Source organism: Mastomys coucha, chromosome X, assembly GCF_008632895.1.
Source record: "Mastomys coucha isolate ucsf_1 chromosome X, UCSF_Mcou_1, whole genome shotgun sequence".
NCBI classification, from domain to species: domain Eukaryota; kingdom Metazoa; phylum Chordata; class Mammalia; order Rodentia; family Muridae; genus Mastomys; species Mastomys coucha.
The window spans coordinates 57,320,539-57,332,166 of NC_045030.1; the positions used below are offsets into that span (position 1 = coordinate 57,320,539).

The 11,628-nt window shown below is 44.4% G+C and overlaps 1 pseudogene; it reads right to left on the bottom strand.

Annotated features, from left to right (window-relative positions):
- Positions 1–9,498: 9,498 nt before the first annotated feature.
- LOC116091487 lies at positions 9,499–10,090 on the bottom strand (annotated as a pseudogene).
- Between the last annotated feature and the right edge of the window lie 1,538 nt (positions 10,091–11,628).

The following is an 11,628-nucleotide window of genomic DNA, read 5'->3' on the forward strand; positions in this document are numbered from 1 at the left end:
CCATTCTCTTCCATATTCTATACTCTTCCCTCATACCTTCTTTTCCCCTTTCCCCTTTTTGTCTGTCTGTCTTTTCCCTCCTTTGCCCTGTTCCTTCTGCTCTATGCTATCCTCCCCTTCCTCCCATTTCTACTTCATTCCTCTTCATTCTTCCCCCTTTCCTCATCTTGCCTCTACTCTCATTTTTCCCAAACTCTTCTTCCCTCTTCCCATCCCTACACTAACCTTCTTTATCCTCTTTCCTCCTTTGTACTCTTCTCTACTCCACTACCATCTTTAACTTTTTTCTCTTCCCTAATTTCTTTCCCCTCTTCTCTCATTTACCTTCCTTTCTTCCTCCTTTTCAATCCTACCTTCTTTCCCCTCCATCATGATCTATCTTCCTTCATCCTCTTTCCTCCTCATTCTCCCTTTCCCTTACCATTTTGTTTTTCTTTCCTTTCCTCCCTTTCCCCCTTCCCATCTCTTCTTTCATTCCACTCTTCTCTTCTTTCTCATTTTCCTTCATACCTACTCTTTCTTCACACACTATTTCCCCTCCATTCTTCTCACTTTTCCCTACCCCCTCTTACCTTTTCTTCCCCTCTTCATTCCTCTTGCCCATTTTCAAATCTTCTCTACTCATTCTACTTCATTACCACTTCTTCCTTTGTCTTCTTTCTTAAATCATCTCTCCTCTACCTTCTTCTGTTCTCTCTCCACTTTCATTTTTCTTCTTCTCTCATCTACTTTCCCTCCTTTCCTTCTCCTCTTCTCCCTCTTCCTCCCTCTTCCCTCTTAACTCCTCATCTCTCTCCCTTTCTATTTTCTCTTCTAATGTATTCTGTCCTTTTCCCACTTCCCTCCTCTTCCATATTCTCTTCTTTTTCCTCATCCCTCCTGCTCCCACATCTTGGCTCTTCCTTCTCCTCCATTTCCTACTTCCATCTTCTTCTCTCTTCCATCTTCACTCAACTTTCCTCTTCTTTCATTTTCTTCCTTCTTCACTCCTCTTCTCATAGTTCATTATTTCCATTCTTTCTTCCCTCTTCTTCCATACTCCCTCCATTGTTCTCTTCCCTCCCTCCTCCCCCTCTCTATTCTTCTTTCATCTCTATACTCCTCTTTTCTCTTCCTTTCTCTTTTTGCTCCTTCTTCATTCCCCTTCCCTCTTCCTCGTTCTTCATCCACCTTCTTCCCTCCTGGCTTCCCTACCCTTGCCATTTCTCTTCCCCTCCCTTCTGTTTCCTCTACCCTTCTCTTTCTTCCTCCTTCCCCTTTCCCTATGTTTTCCCTATGCTTCCCACTTCTCTCTCCCCTCCTGTCTTCTCTTTCAACTTCTCCGACCTTTGCAAAATTCTCTTCTCTCCACCTCTCTACTTTATCTGCCACTTTCCTCTTCCTTTTATTCTACTTTTCTCTACTAGGTCCTCTACCAACCTCTTCCCTCTTTTGTTCTCCCTCCTTTACCTCCTCTTCAATGCTCCCTCATCTTTTCTCTTGCCTTCTCCCTTTTTTCTCCTCCATTTTCCCCCTTTGTTCCTTCTTTCCCTTTTGGCTTTTATTCTCTTACCTCCTCATCACTCTTCCTATGGCTTGTTTTGTCCTTCTTTCCTCTATCCATTTTCATCCTCCATCTCCTCTCTTTGCTTCTACAATTTCTTTCCCTCCATCTTCTTTTACTCTCCTCCCTCTCCTTTCTTCCCTCCTCCCTCTTCCCTACTTCCTACTTTCTCCTCTTCTTTCCACATAACTTTTGTCCTCCATCCTCTTTCCTTTTCCATTCCTATCCCTATCTCTGCCTCCTTCTCCTTTTTCTGCCCTCTTCTGTACATTCTCTTCTTCCTTCAACTTCTTCCTTTCTCTTGTCTGCTCCCTATTCTTTCCTTACTCCACACTTGTTCCCCATCTTATGTTCTCTCTCCTATTCCTTCTTCCCCATATCACTCCTCTTCCTTCTTTCTTCTTCTTTCTCTTCACACTTCCCTCCTCCCTACTTTATCCACCTGGATCCTATTCAATTCTCTTCCTTCTCTCTCACATTCCTCCTTTCCTTTCCCCTCTTCTTACCTCTTCTCTCCCCTCCAGGCTTCTCTACTCTTCCATTTCTCCTTATTTTCCTCCTCCTCCTTAGCACTTTCCTCCTCTTCCCTCATTCCTTTGCCCCCTCCCCTTCTCCCCTTCTTTCCCCTCTTCCTTTCATTCTCATTTCCCTCTTCTCCTCTTCCCACCTCCCTTCTCTTTCAACCTCCTTCAACTTTACAAATCCCTATCTATCTTTCTCCCTCCTTTTTCTCTCCTCTTCTTTCCCCACTGCCATCTTCTATCCTTTTCCCTCCTCTCTACTTTTCTCTTTCCTCCCCTTTCCTTCTCTCCCCTATTTCCTCTTCTTTTCTTCTTTTTTTGTTTTTGTTTATTTATTTTATTTTTATTAGACATTTTCTTTATTTACATGTCATACGATATATCCTTCCTCAGTTTCCCCTCTGAAAAAAAAGAAAAATAATAAAATAAAATAAAAATGAAAATAAAAACAAAAACAAACCTCTGTTCCCTCCTCCCTCCTCCTGCTCACTACCCCACCCTCTCCTGCTTACTAGCCCTGGCATTCCCCTACACTGTGGCATAAAAACTTCACAAGGCCAAGGGCCTCTCCTCCCATTGTAACCAACTCAGCTACATATGCTGTTGGAGCCATGAGTCCCACCATGTGTACTCTTCGGTTGGTGGTTTAGTCCTTGGGAGCTCTGAGGGTACTAGATAGCTCATATTGTTGTTCGTCCTAAGGGGCTGCAAACCCTTCAGCTCCTTGGGTCCTTTCTCTAGCTCCTTCATTGGGGACCCTGTACTCAGTCCAATGGATGGCTGTGAGCCTCTACTTCTGAATTACTCAGGTACTGTCAGAGTCTCTCAGGAGACAGCTATATCAGTCTTCTGTCAGCTAGCACTTGCTGGCATCCACAATAGTGTCTGGACTTGATGATTGAATATGGGAAGGATTCCCAGGTGGAGCAGTCTCTGGATTATCCTTCCTTCAGTCTCTGCTCCATAGTTAGTCTCTGCAACTGCTTCCATTTGTATTTTGTTCCCGCTTTTAAGAAGGAACAAAGTATCCACATTTTGTTCTTCCTTCTTCTTGAGTTTCTTATGGTTTATGGTTTGTATTTTGTGTATTCTGATCTTCTGGGCTAATATCCACTTATCAGAGAATACATACCATGTGTGTTCTTTTGTGACTGGGTTACCTCACTCAGGATGAAATTTTCCAGATCCATCCATTTCCCTAAGAATTTCATAAATTCATTGTTTTTAATAGCTGAGGTATGGCCACTTGATCTTTGACAAAGGAGCTAAAACCATCCAGTGGAAAAAAGACAGCATTTTCAACAAATGGTGCTGGCTCAACTGGCAGTTAGCATGTAGATGAATGCAAATCCATTCCTATCTCCTTGTACAAAGCTCAAGTCCAAGTGGATCAAGACCTCCACATAAAACCACATACATATAAACTAATAGAAGAGCCTCGAGCACATAGGCACAGGAGAAAATTTCCTGAACAGAACACCAATAGCTTATGCTCTAAGATCAAGAATTGACAAATGGGACGTCATAAAATTACAAAGGTTCTGCAAGGCAAAAGACACTGTCAATAGGAAAAAACATCAACCAACAAATTGGGAAAAGATCTTTACCAATCTTATATCTGACAGAGGGCTAATATCCAATATATACAAAGAACTCAAGAAGGTAGACTCCAGAGAAACAAATAACGCTCACTCCCCACTCCAGCTCCTCTCAGGGAGGGCTCCCCCTGAGGCCAGCTCACAGGGGCCAAAGGCAGCTCAGCTCCAGGTTTTTCTCTCCATTCTCCCAACACACAGGAAATGAAAGAGCCATATCTTCTTTTTCTTCCTTCACCTTTTTTCTTTGCTCCCATTACTACTCATCTCCCCATCTCCCATCTCTCCTCCCTTTTCTTGAATTCCTGATATCTCCTCTACCCTACCCATCATTCTCCTTTCTCCTTTCCCCAACTCTCTCCTCTTCCATCCATGTCTCTGGCTCTCACCCTGTTCTTCCTTCTCACCTCTGCTCCTTTATTTTTCTTCCTGGATCCTCCCCCATTGTTCTTCTCTTCCTATTTCCATCCTCCTTCAGTCCTGTCTTCCCTACTCTCTTCTTTCCCAAGTCCTTCCTATTTCCTCTTCTTTTGTCTCTTCCCTTCTCACACATTTTACCTCCTTTTTCCCTCTTCTCTAAAAAATCTTTTTTGCCCTCTCCTCTCCTCCCACCTTTTCTTTTCTTTTTCTAATTTTCTCATCCTCTTTTTCCTAGTCTCTCCCCTTAAGTTTTTTTTCTAATTTTTCCATTCCCTACTTTCCACTTTCCTCCTCTTCCCTCTTCTCTACACTGCTCTTTTCTGTTCTCTAACTTCCTCCATTTTATCTTTTCCTTCCTCTTCCCTCTTCCTTTCTATTTCCTTTTATTTTCCCTTCCTCTTTTCCTTCCCTCATCTTCATTCATCATCCTTCCGCATTATCTTGTTTCCTTCTTCATTCCTCATCAATTTCTTCCTCCTTTCTTTTTATTTCCATCTTCCTTCTTTCTCTCCCTCTTTCTCTCTCTTTTCTTCTCAGTATTACCTCTCCCTCCTTTCCTCCCTTTCTTCCTCCACCCTATTACACAAAACACCTCTTTGCTGATGCCATCACTTTTCTTCTTCCTTGTCTTCTGGCCTCCATCCTCTTCCCTCCTCTACCCCTGTACCTATCTATCATCTCCTTTTCTGCCCTTTCTGTACATTCTCCACTTCCTTTAACTTTGTCTTCCCTTTACCTGCCTCTCCTTTCTCCTCTTCTCTTGCCTACTCCCTCTTTTTCCTCCTTACTTCACACTTGTCTCCCCTCTTGTGTCCTCTCTCCTCTTCCTTCTTCCCTTGGACCCCCTCTTCATTCCTAGACTTTCTTTCTTCCTCTTCCCTGTTCCCCTGTACTTCATCTCTATTCTATCCTGCTCTCTTCTACTAACTCCTCTTTTGTTCTCCCTTATAACCTTTCTTCCTCCTTCCCACTTTTAACTCTTCCCTCCCCTTCAGTCTTCTCATATTTCCCATCATGTATCCTCCTAGATCCACTGCTTTTCCCTCTTCCTTAACCTTTCACCTTAACATTTCACCTTTCCCTGTTCTTCTCTCGTCCCTCCTTTTCCCAGTTTTCTCTATTCCCTCAGCCATCAATTTTCTCTTTTCCTCTTCTTGACCTTTTTCCCTCCTCTTTCCCTTACTCCTACTTGCCATTGTTCTTCTCTAGCCCCTCCTCTTGCTTCCTCCCCTCTTCCCCACTTCTCTCCCCTGTTCTTCTTCCCTAAACTTGACATTTCCATTATTCTCTATCTTTCCTCCCTCCTTTCCTCTTTCTACTGCCCTTTTCTTGTACCTGCTCTATTCCCTATTTCCTCCTCTTCACACCTCTTTCCTCATCTTCTCATTAAAATCCTCTTCCCTCACCTTCCATCATTTTCTACCACTTCCCACCATTCTTCTCTTCCAACCCCCTCAGAGATCTTCTTTCATATTCTTCTCTTTTAATTGTACTTCCATTTTTCCTCTATTTTATTTCCCTTTCTTCCCTCTTCCATCATGTCTCTTCTTTTGCTCTTTTCTTCTCCCATTCTCTCTTCCTTCTTCCCATTTTCCTCTTTTTCTTACTTTCCCACCTACCTTACTTTTCCTCTTCTCTCTTTTCTTCTCCTTCCTCTCACAACTCTTCTTTACTTCCCACTTCTCTCCTCTTCTGTCTTCCTGCCTATCTCTTCTATTCTTTCCTCTTCCACATGCTTTTCTCTTCACCCCTCTTCCCTCTACTCTCTTCTTCCTTTTTCCTTACTCCTCTTTGTTTTGCTTTTCTCTTCCATTGTCTTCCATCTGTCTTCTCTTCTACTTCTTCTCATCATTCCTCACCCCTCCTTCGCCACTCCCTAAACTTCAGTCTTTCCTTCTCCCTATTTCCTCTCCCTCCATATACCATCCTCCCTCCTGCTTTGCTGTTTGTTCCCATATCCATTTCCATCTTTTCTTATCCTTTCTTATTTCTCCCCTTCCCTCTTCTTTCCCATTCCCATTTCCCTTCTCTCCTTCTCTTCCTCATCTTCCCTTCTCTTTATTCCTAGATCCTATTCCTCTTTTTCATCCTTTCCAGTTTTCATTACCCCCCTCACTTTTCCAGTTTCTTAACTGTCCTAATTTCTTCTTATCCTGTCTTGTCCTGTGCTTCCTGTAACCCTCTTTCCTGTTTCTTCTTCTTCCTATATTTTTCCTTCCTTCCTTCCTTCCTTCTCTTACCACCTCCCTTTTGCCTCCATTCTATCCTTTTCCATATTCCTTCCCTTCCATCCTCCCATCTTTTTTTCCAAGACAGGGTTTCTCTATATAGCCCTAGCTGTCCTGGAACTCACTCTTCAGACCAGGCTGGCCTCGAACTCAGAAATTCCCCTGCCTCTGCCTCCCAAGTGCTGTGATTAAAGGTATGTGCCACCACTGCCCAGCCCCTCCTCCTACCTCTTGCATCCTCTATCTTCTTCTCTTTTCCATCCTCTTCCTTCCTCCTTTCTCTTCCTTCCTCTTTGTCTTCAGTACTCTCTTCTCTTTTCATCTTTCCCATCCACTCTGATTAAACCTCTTCCTTGTTTGTTCTCATGTTCTACTCTCTTCTTCCCTTCACCTTCCTCTTGCTTCCTCCATCTTCCCTCCTTCCTCTTCTCTCATCCATCTTCCTCCTTCCTATTATGTCCTCTTCTACCCTTGACCACACACTTTCCTCTTCTGTCCCCTTCCCTTATCTTTCCTTTACCCTCCTCCCTACCCTTCTTGCTTCCACTTTCTCTATTCCTTCCTCTCCTTTCCACCTCTCTCTACTATCCCCCTTCACCCTCATCTTTCTCCGCTTCAGCCTCATCTGCCCGCTTTTTTCTCTTTCCACTACCTTCTTTATCCCTATTGTCTTGCCCCACACTTATCCTTCATGTATCCTTCTCTCTTTTCACTTCTTCCCTACTCCTTCCTCTACATTCCTTTCTTCTTCCTCAGTCTTCTTACCTCAACCATTCCTTCCTCTTCGTCATTCATCATGCTGCTTCTCTCCTCCCTTTGTCCTCCTCTTCTTCTTTTCCCTTTTCCCTTTACCCCATCCTCTCTCTCTTTCTTTCCCTCCATCCTATTTCAGGTTTTTCTCTTCACATTCCCACTTCTCTTTTGTTATCCATCCTCTTTCCTCCTTCCTTCTCTTCATTCCTCCCTCCTCTTCCATTCCCTTCTTTTCTCTAATCTTCCCAATTCCCTCCTCTCTCCAGTAGCCTCATCCCTTCTCTTCCCTCCTCCTTTATCTTGTCACATCCCTCTTGTTTTTTCTCTTCAGTCTTTATCCCTACTTTCATTCCCTTTATTCCCTATCCATCCATTTCCATCATCCTTCCTCTTCCCTCTTCCTCCCCTTCTTCCTCTCTCTTTCACCATTGCACCCTGTGTCTCTTTCATTCTCTTTTCTCCTTCCTCCCGTGGCTGGTTTAAATCATAATGGCCCCCACAGGGTAATAAGGAGTGGCATATTAGGAGGTGTAGCCTTGTTAGAGTAGACATATCTTGTTGGAAGAATTTTGTGTGCTTTGAGGCTTCAAATGCTCAATACAGGTCCAATGTCAGTCTTCACACTGCTGGCCAGTCTGGATGAAAACCATCAACAACCTCTCCAACATCATGTCTGCCTGCAGGAAGTCAAGCTAAGTGTCATTAAAATAAAGGACAAGCAGGGCAGAAGCAGGCAGATTTCTGAGTTCAAGGCCAACCTGGTCTGTAGAGTAAGTTCCCAGACAGCCAGGGCTACACAGAGAAACCTTGTCTCAAAAAACGAAAAAACCAAATAATAATAATAGTAATAGTAATACTACTACTACTACTACGAATAATAATAAAATAAAGGACTAAACCTCTGAAAAGCCAGTCTCAATTAAATTTTTTCCTTTATAGTAGTTGTGGTCAAGGATTTTTTTCAGCTTTTTATTTATTTTGCATTTCATTTATGATCCAGTTTCACATTCTCACAGGGTCACCTATTACAACAGCCACCTCCAGTTATCATCGTCCGAAGTAGCCAGACATCTGAGCTGAGCTTTAAAGATAAAGCACAGAATGCTCGTAAAATAAAACAAAATTGCACAATTAATCCTTCATCTCATCCTTCTTAAACCAATGCCAGACACAAAGGCCAACTGCTACAGAATGGAAAGCCCTTTTGTTCTTCATGCTTCAAACTAAATATTAAACTCATCTGACAGGCTGAGCAAGGTCTCTTCAATAATTAATGATAAACACATGAAAAACCCTTTATGATCCATAAATATTTTGTTACACAGGGTACAAAAATACTTTTCACGTTTTGGTTGGTTTTGAAGTTCAGGAAGAATGAGGTGCAATGGCAGGGTGGGGTGTGGGGTGCACTGGGGAAGGCAAGCACAAGGCAGGTTTCTCAGACTTGTCAGCCCAAAGAAGGAAACAATGCAGGACTCTGATTAAGTGGAATTCAGAGGCTGTGGATCTACTGTTGCATGAACATAGTCTGCATGTGTGTGTGTCTGTGTGTGTGTGTGTGTGTGTGTGTGTGTGTGTGTGTGTGTGTTCAGAACTGGGGCCCTCAAGGCAGAAGTGACCACAGCCTCAGGCCCCCCTGAAGCAGGGTGGGTGCAGTAGTCGGGAGAGATGAGGAAATAGGAAGGAGTAGGGAGTAGGGTAGAAGAGGTAAGCTCCATGACTATAAGAAAGGGGGAGAGAGAAGTGGATGGTTGTAAAATGCTGGAAGGAGAAGTAGGCAAGAAGGTAGAGAAAGGAAAAGTGGAGATAATGGAGGACGCAAGGGGTTAGAAGAGGAAAGATGAGGGAAAAGGGAATAGGAGGGGAAAAGGAAAAGGAAGTAGCAGGAGTGAGAATAGAGGAGGAAGAGTGAGGTGATGGGCAATTGAAGTATTGAATAGGAAAGGGAGAGAATAGGGAAGTGGAGGAATGAGGATGGCGGGAAAATGATGGTGGGGAGGAGAGAGGAATATACACAATGAGGCAGGAGGAGAGAAGAAGAGGGAAGAAAGAGAAGGGGAGAGGGAATAATGTGGGAGAGAGGAGAAGGGAAGTGACAAGGGGAGGGAAAAGGAAGAGAAAGGACAAAAGAAGACATCAGAAGAAGAGGTAGGACAAGGAAGAGGAGGAGGGTCTAGGGAAACAGAGAGAGGGATGATAAAGGAAGAGTAGTGAAGAAGAGGGATAATGGAAGAGTAGGGATGATGTAGGAAAGAAAGCACAGGGATGTAGAGGGATGAGGAGAGATGAGAAGACAGAATATGGAAAGGAAGGATGATGGACATAGAAGTAAGGGTAAAAAAGCTGGAAGTGGAGTCTCTTGTGGTTTCTATTGCTGTGAAGTGATTCCTTGACCACAGCAACTCATATAAAGGAAAAAATATAATTGGGCCTGACTTTCACAGTTCAGAGGAGGGGTACCTGAGTACCTGAGCATGTAGGGCTGCAGCAGCAGCAGTGGCAGCTGGGTAGGTGAACGTGGTATGTGAAATGGCTGGGCTCAGCTCTGTGGTGTAGAGAGGGTAAGGGGCCCAGGCCTCTGGGGATGCAGGAATCAGAGCAGTCCCCATCAGGTCATAAGGGTCCCGAGCGATCAAATGTGCTCCTAGGGCAGGATGGACACTGGTAGGATTTGGTGTTGCTATTAGTTTGCTCTTGGCCATCTTGGTGTTGGCTTTGGCAAACTCTAGCCTCAGGGTCTGTGGGGTTCTCCAGATCAAAGCGAATACCATTCAACGCCTTTTTGGCTGCTTCTGCTCCCGCCCAACTGTCAAAGATCACAAAACCAACAGGCTGTCTTGAGGTGAGCTTGATCAGGGATCCTTCATAGCCCTTGAAAGGCCAGAAGAGCAGGTAGAGTTCTCTAGGTTTAATATCCACAGGGAGACCACTGACAAACAGTGTTAGAACCTCCTCTTCCAGAGAGCCGCTGGGGCCCTTGCTGCTGCCCTCGCCCATGCAATGCTCAATGTCCAGCTTCAAGTTGCTCATGGTGAGAGGGACATGGAGAGGGGAGCGGGATGCTCTGTCCTGCGGTAGGCAGGGGCAGGGCGAGCGGTGCGTCCCCCCCCCCCCAGGCAAGGGCAGGCTAGTGAGGAGACTGGCTGCTGCTGCATCAGGTGGAGAGAGGAAGGGGGGGTCACATTAAGTTTGGAGGGTGGGGGAGGCGGCCAGAGCGGGCAAGGCACCAGGAAGCCAAGCGGCTGTGGTCAAGGATTGTATTCACAGCAATAGAAACCCTAAGAGACTCCCCTTCCTGCTTCCCTTTTCTTTCCCTCTTTCTCCTCTTTTCTTCTCCCTCCTTTCTTCCATATTCCTTCTTCATCTTCCATACTCCTCCTATTCCCCTTCTTCTCTGCTCTTTCATTCTCATGCTTCTTACCTGCACTCTTCTCTCCCCCTCCTCTTCATCCTCCACTCTGTCCCATCTTCTCTCCTCTTCCTTTCTGAATCTTCCCTCAAATTCCAGCTTCTTCCCGCCACATCCTCATCCTTCTTCCACCCCCCACTTATGAATCTCTTCCACATCCCTAACCCTTCTTCTTCCTCCCATCTTTCTCTTCTCTCCTCCATTGTCTTTGCTACTCCCTTATCTCGTTTTCCTTTCCTATTCTCTCCTTCTTTCCCTTCTATCCTCTTACATACTATATCCTCTTCTCTCTTCTCTTTCTCTTTTATCCTTTTACATTTTTCTACATTCTGTATTCCCTCCTATACCTTCATCTTCTCACAAGCTTAACTGGTCTTCTCTCCTTTTTCATCTTTCTTTCCCCCTCATTTTCCATCCTCTCTTCTGCTTCTTCTTTCCTTCGTCAACCATATTCCTTCTCCCAGTCCTTCCTCTCCTACATTTACAACTTCCATGCTCTTCTCCTTTTTGTCTCTCCCCATCATCCATATTTCCTCCTACCTCTTCTACTTGCTTAACACTCCATACCTTCTTCCTATATTCTCATCACTCATGCCTCCTTTTCTTTTCTAATTCTTCCTGTCTCCATTTCCCATTTCACTCCTCTCTTATCTTCCCTCTCTTCCTCTGTTTCTCCTCTCTTAATTCCTGTTTCCTCTCCTCTCCACCCTATACTTCTCTTCATCCTCTTCACTTTTCTTCTCTCTCCTCCCTAATCTCCCATTGTTCCTTTACTCTCCTCTTTGCTAATTGATCCCTTTCCCTTTCTCTTTTTTCTTCTTCCCTCCTTTTCCACTCTGTTCCCTCTTTCATCTCCTGGCTTCTTCTGTCCTCTTAACTCCTCCTAACACTTCCTGTTTCCTCCTCTTCCTTTTATCCCCTTCCCTCTTTTTTGCTCTTCACTCTGCTTCCCTCCTTCTCTTTTGCTCTTCCCTTGTACATCCCTTTGTCCATCTCAGCTTCTCCCTCTTCTACTTGCTGACCTTCTTTCTTGCATTTTCCTTTTGTCATCTCCCTCCATTCACCTCCTCCTTTCTCCTCCCTTCTCATTCTTCTTTCCTCCTTTTCCAGTATGACTTCCTTTTCCTCTCCCTTTCTTTTTACTCCCCTTCACTCATCT